The 12502-nt window shown below is 37.2% G+C and overlaps 1 long non-coding RNA gene across 1 annotated transcript; it reads left to right on the top strand.

Annotated features, from left to right (window-relative positions):
* The first annotated feature begins 8244 nt into the window (after positions 1-8244).
* On the top strand, positions 8245-11607 carry LOC144362895 (uncharacterized). Its single transcript, XR_013422645.2, has 2 exons — positions 8245-8348; positions 9930-11607. It is a non-coding gene; the product is annotated as an uncharacterized LOC144362895 (long non-coding RNA).
* Positions 11608-12502: the final 895 nt, after the last annotated feature.

The following is a 12502-nucleotide window of genomic DNA, read 5'->3' as shown; positions in this document are numbered from 1 at the left end:
GACAAATGTTATTACAACAATTATACTATTATCATGAGATGAATTGAATATATTAACCAAATTTCAACTCTACAGAGGGAACACCACATGTCGTAACTATCCGATACATGATAGTTTCAACCACTGCTGTCGCCTGCATACATCTAGGTGGTTGCATGACAGTATTCGATGGCATATTTGTTTTACAAGCCTTTCCAGAAATTGCATAGGCAGGTATGTTATATGCATTCTGAAGCTGAATCAACGTTTTTTTTCAATAGTCTAATATGTAGAGAACAGAACTTACATGAGAAATAACAGACAAATATAAAGTTTAAGTAGAACTCCAGCGAATTCTAGAATACAACACATACATTACACTTTCCAACATCAATGAGCTTCCTTAAACATTATTTTGCATTGTACCATAGAACCTCACAGATTATATAGTTCAGAAAGTAAAATCGCGGATAATTATATCACATAATTATCTTGTATTTGGCTAGGTTAATTAATTATGTGAATCAATCTAGGTAAACAAAGTACAATGAAAAAAATTTGATACTTATTACTTATGTGAATTTGTCGCATACGACTTGTTTACCACTTCCGTGTGACTGAGAATGTTCTAGAACCGTACTGTGTCTGGGTGGAATTTTTAGAAACTGGTTGAATAGGTAATATAACACTGTAGGAGGCAATAGAAGGTAATGGAACATTCTAGAAATTTGTAGTAAGTTCCAGACTCATTATGTATGCTGATGTAATGGTCTATTTATAGACAGTGTAGGTATATATAGGGGAGTTGTTCAGCACTGAGATCAGATTGGAGATCTCGTTAAATTGTATTGGAGTTTAAGTATCTAGTTATTGGAGTAGTGGAGTTTTACCGCGTTATTGTACTTGATGTCTGCAGAGTATAATTATACCAGTACCAGTTGAAACCTCATCTGTTGGCTCCGTGTTCGTATTTTATCATCGCCGCCAGGGAAGTCTTTTTGTTATTGTTGCCATTTTGGTATTTGAACCATCACACCTGTACTATACCAATTACGGTAATATTACGTTGCGTGTGACATCTGGGGGCTCGTCCGGGATCAGTGAAGACATATAGAAGACAACATGGCCAGCGAGATAAAAGATATGTCGAAACAAGAGTTGATGGAATGGGCGGATGAACTGGGAATGACTGAAGAAGACAAAAGGAAATTTATTTTGGAGCAACTGAGTTCTCAGCGGGCAGACAGACAAGCCGCGAGGGAAGAGAGAAGGACAAAAATGGAAATAGAAGCAGAGGTGAGGAAAATGGAGATTGAGGAAAGAAAGGAAAAGTTACGGCTGGAAGCGGAAATGGAGATTGAGGAAAGAAAGGAAAAGTTACGGCTGGAAGCGGAAGCAGGCGAAAGAGAGAAATTGCGAATGGAAGCAGAACAGCGAGAAAAGGAAAGAGAATTTGAGTTGAGGAAATTAGAGCTGCAAGCAGCAATGCCAGGGCTCCAACAGGCTGATTTTGGCGGTCAACGAAATGTGGTCAGTGATGCACAGTCACCAAAGTTGCCTGCATTTGTTGATGGTAAGGACGAACTTGATAGTTATTTATTGCGGTTTGAGAGGTTTGCAACGAATGTGAGTTGGCATAGAAATGGATGGGCCACAAAAGTTAGTGCGCTGTTGACTGGTAGAGCACTGGAAGTATATTCCAGGATGTCCGACACTGATGCAGTTGACTATGATCGTGTGAAGGTGGCGCTGTTGACAAGATACGATTTCACAGAGGATGGGTACAGGAAGCGATTCCGTGAAATTAAATCTGAAAGTTACGAGAGTCCTGACCAGTTAATTGTGCGGCTTAAGAATTATTTTGTTAAATGGGTTGAGTTGTCAGGCACTGCAGCAACAGATGATGGTGTTACCGACTTGATGGTAAAGGAGCAGTTTATTGGTGCCTGTACAAAAGGTCTTGCAGTTTATCTTAAAGAAAGAGCACCCAAGGATTTAGATGAGTTGGCAGTAATAGCAAAGCAGTACCTAGTGGCACATGGTTGACACTTATCCACAAAGGACCAGGTGAGGCGTAATGATAATAAGACGGCCATTAGAAATACTGATGTGGTACAGGGTAGTAGTATCCGGTGTTATGTATGTCAGGGTGTTGGTCATCAAGCAGTACAATGTCCATCCCACGTTACTGATGTCAACCATGACAAAGGTGGACAGTGCCTTCAGTGTGGTGCTATAGGACATGTGGCTAAGTTCTGCCGTAGTGGACAACACAGGGGTCAAGAAAGAAAGAGTGTCAAACCCAGCACTACTACTGGTGCAGCTGCAGTGGTTAAAGAGGAGTCTAATATCAGTGCTAGCTGTGCTGTTCAAATTAACGGTGATGTGCCTAAAATGGTTGAGAAGGACCATTTGTTGTTAGCATCGGGGGAGCAGTTAAAGGTTGTGAATGGTGCATGTATGGAATGGAGTGGCGTTGTGGAGGACAGGACTTTGCCTGTGGGTCAAGGGAAGGTTGGTGACACAGTTGTGACCATGTTGAGAGACACTAGGTGTAATGGCATTATAGTCACGAAGAGCTTGGTACCAGATGACCAGTATACAAAAAAGATGGGTCATATATTGATGGTTGATCGTACTGTAAGAAGGGTTCCAGTCGCCATGGTGGAAATTAATACGCCATATTTGAGAGGCACGGTTGAAGCATTATGTGTGCAGGACCCAATCTATGAGTTAATTGTTGGGGATGTGCCCGGAGCAAGACCACCAGATGACCCGGATCCAGTGTGGAATGTGAGTGGAGCAGTAACAACCAGAGCACAAGCAAAGAAATCTGGTAAGCTGAAGCCGCTCAAGGTGTGTGATGTAAAGACTGGAGCACATGTAACAAAAAACAAATTAATCGAGATGCAGCAAGCAGACACATCGTTGAAGAAATATTATAATAAGAGAGAACCAGAAGTGAGAGGGCACCATACAACCGAGTTCCAGGTATATGGAGGCTTGCTGTATCGTGTGTATCGGGATCGTTCAGTTCCAGGAGGCAAGTCGGTACGTCAAGTGGTTGTGCCGAAACTGTTGAGGACTCGTGTTATGGAGATTGCCCATGATTCAATATTTGGTGGACACATGGGGATAAAAAAGACAGAAGACCGGATTGTGACTAGCTTTTATTGGCCTGGGCTACTTCAAGATGTTACCAGTTTTTGTAGATCGTGTGATGTGTGCCTGAAGACTGTTTCAAAGGGATCAGTTGTGAAGGCCCCGTTAGGTAAGATGCCTTTAATTGATATGCCATTCAAGCGTGTGGCTATAGATTTGGTTGGACCAATTACACCAGCCAGTGACGGGGGGTCGTCGATACATCTTAACTATGGTGGACTATGCTACACGGTATCCAGAGGCCGTTCCACTTAAAAATATAGATACAGAGACTGAAGCCGAGGCGTTGATTGACTTTTATAGCCGATTGGGGGTTCCAGAAGAAGTACTAAGTGACATGGGGACTCAGTTTGTGTCAGAATGCATGCAAGAAGTATCAAGATTGCTCAGCATTAAGAGACTGACGTCTACGCCCTATCACCCCATTTGTAATGGACTGGTGGAAAAGTTTAATGGTACATTGAAGAAGATGTTAAAGCAGTTGTGCCATGAACAACCAAGGCAATGGCATCGGTATATTAGTGCTTTACTCTTCGCATATAGAGAGGTACCACAGGAGTCAACTGGTTTTTCCCCCATTTGAGCTGTTATATGGTCGAACGGTTAGAGGCCCAATGAAGTTCATTAAAGAGTTATGGACCGAAGAGGGCGATACTCCTGAGATAGTTAATAGTTACCAGTATGTGTTTGAGTTGAGAGATCGGTTAGAACAGACTTTAGAGATTGCTCGAGAGGAATTACAAAAGGCACAGAACCGATACAAGTGTTACTATGATCGTAAAACGAAGAAGCGAGTGCTTAAGGAAGGAGATAAGGTGTTAATTTTGCTGCCAACTGACAACAACAAGCTATTGATGCAGTGGAAGGGTCCTTATGTGGTGGAGCAGGTAAAAGGCGAAAACGATTATCGAGTGAGGGTAGGTGACAAAGTGAAGACGTATCATGTAAATATGTTACAGTTGTATGTTGAGCGGGAGACGTCACCTCAACCAGATGGAAGTGGGACAATTTCTCACCAAATACGGCCATAGACTTGATGAATGCTGTGCACGCAGCTACAGCGGGGTGCAATAAGTCAGATGAAGAGAATGCTGTAGACGAAGATGATCTTCTAGAGTTAGGAACTTGTAAACCTAAGGAGTCAGGTAAAGATGTTCAAATTGGTACAGACCAGACAGAACACCAGAGGAAAGAACTGGTGGGTTTAGTCAATACCTATGATAAGGTGTTTACTGACTTGCCAGGAAAGACCAAGATAATCAGTCATAAGATTGACCTGACAAATGATACACCAATACGATCTAAGCCATACTCACTACCATATGCAATAAGGGAGAACCTTAGGCAAGATATTGAAGATATGTTAAAAATGGGAGTAATCAGGAAGTCCTATGCCTATGCGTCACCAGTGGTGATTGTAAAGAAGGACGGATCGAATCGCATATGTGTAGACTATAGGAAATTAAATAAGGTCACTGTAACCGACCCTGAGCCAATGGTAACAACAGGGGATATATTTCAGATGTTACATAATAGTAAGTTCCTGTCAAAAATTGATTTAAGTAAGGGTTATTGGCAGATACAAGTAGCTGAAGAAGATATACCAAAGACAGCATTTGTTACTCCCAATGGAACTTGGGAGCTACTCTGGTGCGGGGAATCAGGAAATTATTGTCAGGTATGGAGGGGGTTGGAAGCTATATAGATGACCTGATAGTTTATTCAAGCTGCTGGGATGAGCATGTTCAAGTATTATCTGAGTTGTTACGAAGACTGAGGGCAGCGGACATAACAGCTAGACCATCCAAGTGTGTTCTGGGTGCAACATCAGTAGAATTCCTGGGTCATGAAATTGGACACAATTGGGTGAGTCCGAGTCACGACAACATGGAAAACATTCGAGAAGCGCAAAGACCAGCGACCAAGAAAGGTGTCCGATCATTCTTTGGGCTGGTCAATTACTACAGAGACCACATCCCCTTATTCGCAACTATTGCAGCACCCCTGAGTGATCTACTAAGACAACCCAACAAAGTTGTATGGGGAGAGGCCCAGGAGAAAGCATATAACACTTTGCGGGAATACTTATTGGGCAAACCAATTTTGAAGTTGCCAGACCCACAGAAACCATTTGTGTTGCGGACGGACGCGTCTCAGGTAGAAATTGGGGCAGTACTTATGCAGAATCATGGTGAGAAGCTTCATCCAGTTGCGTATGCAAGTAAGAAGTTATCCGATGTAGAAAAGAAATATTCAACTGTAGAAAGGGAATGTTTAGCCATTGTATGGGGCGTGAATAAATTTCGCCTATATTTAGCCGGTGTGGAGTTCATTTTGCAGACGGATCATAAACCATTGTCTTACCTGGATAAAGCCAAGTTTGCAAATGACCGAGTGATGAGATGGGCGATGACTCTGCAAGGATATAATTATCGTGTTGAAGATATTCCTGGACGGGACAATGTGGTAGCGGACTACCTGAGTAGATTGATGGACTGAGGAACTTTGAACAGTATAGTAGAATGTTATTCGTTTATGACTGTATTTCATATTTTATTATATTCTACTGTATGTGATTTTCGAATTTATGTACTCAGTTCGATTTGATATATTGTATTGTTGTTTTATTTGAAATTGTTATCGTATTCGTATTATTGACGTCGTTGCTAGTCATGTAATATTATATGTTATAATATTCTTGAGAGGGGAGGCATGTCGCATACGACTTGTTTACCACTTCCGTGTGACTGAGAATGTTCTAGAACCGTACTGTGTCTGGGTGGAATTTTTAGAAACTGGTTGAATAGGTAATAGAACACTGTAGGAGGCAATAGAAGGTAATGGAACATTCTAGAAATTTGTAGTAAGTTCCAGACTCATTATGTATGCTGATGTAATGGTCTATTTATAGACAGTGTGGGTATATATAGGGGAGTTGTTCAGCACTGAGATCAGATAGGAGATCTTGTTAAATTGTATTGGAGTTTAAGTATCTAGTTATTGGAGTAGTGGAGTTTTACCGCGTTATTGTACTTGATGTTTGCAGAGTATAATAATACCAGTACCAGTTGAAACCTCATCTGTTGGCTCCGTGTTCGTATTTTATCATCGCCGCCAGGGAAGTCTTTTTGTTACTGTTGCCATTTTGGTATTTGAACCATCACACCTGTACTATACCAATTACGGTAATATTACGTTGCGTGTGACAGAATTGAAAATTGCAAATCTGGCATGTGAATAAATTGCACATTGAAGCGCATAAAATCTGCCTGTTTTACTGAAACCGACATTATACCTAGCCTGTCTAGCGCTGCGCCATCCAGATTACTAACTCGGACATTGATAACAACACCATTCATGTTTAATTCGATCGGTTATTAAACATGTGACAGGCACATGGTATGCACACTTGCAGAATATATGAAGCTGTTTATTGTTTATGAAAATACTAAAATCATCAAATTTATTGCTACATGCACAGTATACTGTATGTCTGCCGATAATGGTGACGTGTGTGAACATTTTTTATCCACAGTAAATATTCTGCATACAGTCGGTAATAAGCATTGTGTCTATTATAAATGTATACCGTAGACTGCATACACAAGTGCCCTGTACATGAACACTAATATAGTCGGGTGTTTTAAGTTGAAATATGTGTGTCTGTTATAGGAGTAGCTACAAAACGGTTTACGAGTTAAATGTTTATATCACGTGTGAGAATGTTCAGAAGTGCTTGGAACTACAGCCACCATTCACCAAATGCGGAGTGTCAAAATCCATTAGACCACGAAGTACGTAATTCACCACGTTTCTCGATTCCTTGTTGTACTTATAGGTTGGTAAGACCATATAAGCGTCCGTACAATCATTTCTTCCACAACCTGGTGCTTGAAATAAAACTATTTTCTGAAGGTAATTTCATGACCATCAAATTATGCTTTGAATTACGTCACCTTCTGTGATTGTATAGTTGGCATATATACCATAATATTTACTCCCCAAAGTCCCCAGTCTTTTCACTTAATTTTGTTAATACTGTTTGCATACAGTTGAATGCATTATTCCATAATTGTCCTATCAAGAAACACATTTATGTCCCTTTAAAACACTCTTAAAAAGGTGTTTTTTGTGTTCACAATGTACTTAATATAAATTGTTTTAATATCTCTCAAATACACTTTTCTAAAAGTAAAACTCTACTAGTTTGATAGAAAATGTACATATGTTTTATAATATAATACACACGTTTTTAATTACAACAATCTATTCTCACTTAAAACAGTGTTTTAATGAAAAACATGAAAGTGCTCTCAAGATTTACAGTGTACCAATTTCATACCTTATTGTGATTGGACTAAGACTTTGTTAAGTGATAAAAGCTAATGTTAAAAATAGAGCACATTTCACCGTCGGTACTGTTATAAAATAAATGGTCACGAGTTTCTAATTAAGACCTTAAAATATGAATAACAAATTGACACTTTCGTAAATTAACTTCAATTCTGTTGTGTGTGCTAGAAAAATAAACTAAAATTATGGAAGTTATGATATACAGATAGTTTCGATAAAAGACAGCCACTTTATAGTGATACCGTCGTCGCGCAGTAAATAAACAAGGTATTTTTCATCCGAAATTCAAACTAACACCCACGGCAAAGCGCATCGACACTGGCCGCAAAGGCCTAACTCAATACACTACACTTAACCACAATTTCTTTCTCTCAAACATCATTTTATTTATTAATAGCTTGGCACAAATCCCGTGTCGCGTTTTTATTCACTCTAAACCAGACAGCAATTTAAATTAGCTTTTACTTACTCAACCTACAATACGTAAAAGCAAATGGGTTTGTTGATGACACTATATAAGTATGTAAAAACAATGCACCATGTAGTGGAGTAATATACGCAATTTGTTTGATTAATATATTTCTCAATATTAATTATTAATTATGTTTTAGTCACACAACACAACAACAAACCAATAAAGCAATTAAATATATACTATATACATTTTTTTACCGATTCTGCATGCCGATACCCGCGCCAACTGCAGATTGGTTTATTCATGGATACATGGATGACGTCACTCATAAAATTACCATAGCTAATAAGCTACAAGGCTGCTCATTTGTAAAAGCGATTGGTATTGTATTGATTGTCAACAAGCGTGGTTCAGGTACGCAGTCCAGGGATTGTGTTCGGTGAGTTGCTCGCTTTGAAAATTCTCGTTCCTTCCGTCTGGTTCGTTGTATTTATTTGTATTACATTCAGTGATTGTTGTAAATAATATTACATATTATTTCAATTCAAATTAGAAATTTGTTGCGTTGTATTTTCAAAGCAGAACAATACAATTTAAGTTTTTACAATATAGGTTTTGGCAGTGTGAAGGTTGTACTAAAATAATGGTCGTATACCAACACGATATAAACAAAAATACAAATAGAATAAAATGGCGTTGCATATTGTTTACGGGTGAAGATAAAAATAAACCAAAAATGATATTTTTTTTTTTAATATGCTGGATGTATTATAAATTGTATACAATAAACAGTTGATGGGCGGTGACATTTCTGATGACTTCTGTGCTGATTTACTGTGTCTCTATTCGCAGCTAGTACTTATTAATATTTATTAGTTGATCAATCATTTAATTAAACATAAAAACAGATTAATGTGTGTAATGATTGTGTTTCTGGTCAAATAATAAACGTTATGATAGTCACACTTAAGCTTTTGTAACATATACTCGTGGTTATTTCAATAGCCAATTCCAAACCATCGTGTATATTGTGTATAATTATTATAATATACTACTGCGAATGTATTGGTATTCGCAGGTTCTCTAGTATTTTATCATATTGGCTATTCGTCAATAAATACAAAAAAAGCAAACATGGATGGCGTCCATTTGAATAAAGCGTTCTAAAAATAACGTGTACAATAATAAGCCGTTCGACATTTAATTTGCATATAAGACTTATGATATAAAAATGGAATTGAGGTTTTGTTTTGTTTTACAAAATAATTCAGATACGGACAAGAGAAACCCGAGTTAAAAATTGATCTATGATTTTGAAATTCGTTTGTTTGTTTGTAAGCATGCAATCTATACACTATCTGAATGATTGAATATGATCGAATACGGTAGTGCGTATGTCGTTTGTTTTTACTATTCCTACTATTGAAAACACCGTTTATAACACTTTAAGTCGTATGAATTCGTATGAATTCGTATGAATTCATACATTCGTATGAATGAGCTGTAATTGGCTGTAAGACGTATATAATTATTTGGTAAAAACTCAAAAAAAAAGAGGCAGATAAATTTAAAAACCAGAAGTTATCGTCTAGCAAACAGGGTTAATCAGTTATCTTCAAATTTACAGATGGCGTATAGGATTTTATAGTAGCATACTCAGTAACTTTCAGAAAATGTTTGAAACACAGATTAGTTATATTATCGTTGCTATTTTAATGCAAAATTACAATGGTGATGATTGATATCCATTTCCAAGCTTAATGCATGCAACATTATATTGGAGGTACTGTAAAAGGGTTAATTATTCACTGGGTTTTAATTTAGCTTATTTCGCAGACTGGAAAATGCGCTAAATTAAAACCCAGTGAATATGTAAAATTAGCATAGAAAACGTTATCTAAATGATAAAACCGTGAATTTAAAACCCACTGAATATGCCTGAAATGCAAAATCATTGAAATTTAAACCTATCAAGAATTATCCATATTACAGTAATTTATTTTATTTTAATTTTTTTCAGGAGTATTCTTTTCATATAACTGAAAAGTAACCATACAATCTGCACGATGGAAACGCAATCGAAAAACAGCTATCATGACTACACACCCATACCAGAGTCTTTATCGACTGATGGCGTAAAGGTGGAGCCAAAAAAGAGGAGTCCAGTGCTAATGGTGGTTTTAAGTGGCTTGTACGTGTTTCTCATTGTCACGGCTTTTGTGTTGCTTTCTCTCACGTTCGCAACGAATCGCGATCACCCGGGTCGCAAATACCTTCTACCCCTGGGAATCATATTTGCGGTGTTTGGTATCTTCTTCATCTGCTTGTTCATCTATTACTACATCAAAACGAAAATCTCCGAACTGGATAATAATAGATACGTTGACTATGATAGACTGAGCTTCGCGTTTACCAGCCCGCATCAACCGTTATTCTAATACAACTAAAATGGACCAATTGGCAGCGACGTGAATAAATATACATTTTAAGACATTGCTTCATCTATCGATTGTACAAAGTCTAGTGCTAGTTTTTTTCCTTGTAGTTTAAATCCTCCCATGCCATTTTAATAGAAGTTCACGGGATAATAAACGAATGATATTTATAGTTTTATTTTAAGACAATTGATATAAGGTTTAACGTGACTATTGTAATTTATTTCTTAGAAAACTAATTTATTCAATGGTACACTTATTTGCAGATCAGATAGAGTAACTATTACATGTAACGTACAATGAGTGTGAAAAGAGTTATTATTATATATGCTTGTGAAATTCACGAGAGACATGTGCTCAAAGATGTGTTTTGCCGCTGGATGCTCCATAGATGTTGGTCAATTTAAAATCGGGCGAATCATTTATTTGCTATAAAATGAGTTTACTTTCTGATCATATATGCGTTGAACTATCAATAGTATAAACTAAATTTCCCAGTTCTATATATACCAAAAAGAGTTTGCTTTTCGCAATATTTTCATTTTCTATTCACATAAGCTACTGCATAGGCAGCTATATTCTATAACCAGACATGTTTACGTTACGTCACGTTACATTACATTACATTGCATTACGTTACGTTGCGTTACGTTGTATTGCGTTACGTTGCGTTACATTGCATTACATTAAATCAAAGGCAGTGATCACTTTGTCTCAGGTAACGTCAACTTTAAAATTGGGGATTTACAAACTTGTTCCTGTGTGAACTATGTGTCGGTCGTGCTAATATGGATCAGTCTTGTGTGGGAGTCGTAAAACTAATCGTGATACCATAGTTCAAATTATTATATTTAATGTAGTAATAGAGGTAGTCAGTTAAACATCAACAATTGTAAACATTTGTGAGTAAATCTGTAATAATTAATTTTATGTTAATGAGTATAATGGGTTAGTACATAAATGGCCCGAATATGGAACTGTTCACTATATCAGACCAATACTGTTTTTATTTAATCTGTTAATTCGAATAGAATATTAATTGTTTTTATTTTCAATTTCAAAATAGAAATGATTCATGCTGTCATTCTTACATTTTTAATTTAATCATGTTTATTTTTGGATAGATGAAACATGATTACGAAATTGTGCCTAGCCTAGCACTGAGATTGCATTAATAAAACTTTTACTTATGCTTATTCTTTGAAATAATACTAAAATGAGTTCTGGGGTGTACGTTTTAATAAATTCCACACGCACACAATAGTGTTTGGTATGTTCTCTTTTTGTCAGCAATATATGTGTACTCATATCATGGCTACGTGATGGTTAGGGCTTATAAACGACGTCTGCGAAGTGATCATGGCTCAACTAATTTGTGTAAAGTCTGTCGCCGTGAATACGCATAGCTTAATTAATAGAAAATGTGTTGCATATTGGGAGTTTTTCGTGCTATGATGGTTTATACTATGTCATAACCAGCTTGGAGAATACCACAGTATAATCGTCTACGAGTATATTGTGCGATATAAAAAAAAAGATTGAAACACTTTCCACCATAGAGGGCGCATTTTTTCTGTGCTGATACCTCATGTCTGTGTACGTCTTACCTTGGTCTCCACAGTGAATATAGAAACTGCGAGAGCGATGATCCTCTGATGAAGTACATAAAACGTAACCGCATGCTTTACAGTGGTTTTATTAAAATATAATCCACGCTGATGCCAGGTAACACTTAAACAATTAAACCCATTCCAATGCTTAGATTACCTGTATAATATATATTATAATGACAAATTGGATATACTGACTTTAACGACTGCCATTACTGCTAATGTACGTTATTACAAAAGGGGCTTACATTGGATTATTAATAATTATATAGGAAATGTAATGTTGGGGGCAACATTCATCATCATCGTTACGTTTCCAACTGAGTCAACAACAGCATGAGTGCCTAGGTTTGATGTATGAAATGTGAAGTACTAATCTCGTATGAAGTTTTACGGAATTCTAAATCACTAAATCAGGGTTCCAGCTAAATGTTCATATTATAATTCAAATAATATAATTGGAGTTATTTTATTACTTTTTTTGTTTAACTACCTACAAATGTTGTGAATATCTGAAAATAGAACAAGAGAGGCTGGTTTCCAAGCAT

Source organism: Saccoglossus kowalevskii, chromosome 8, assembly GCF_978046115.1.
Source record: "Saccoglossus kowalevskii chromosome 8, keSacKowa6.1, whole genome shotgun sequence".
In the NCBI taxonomy this organism is placed as follows: Eukaryota; Metazoa; Hemichordata; class Enteropneusta; family Harrimaniidae; genus Saccoglossus; species Saccoglossus kowalevskii.
This window is presented reverse-complemented; position numbering and strand designations above follow the sequence as displayed.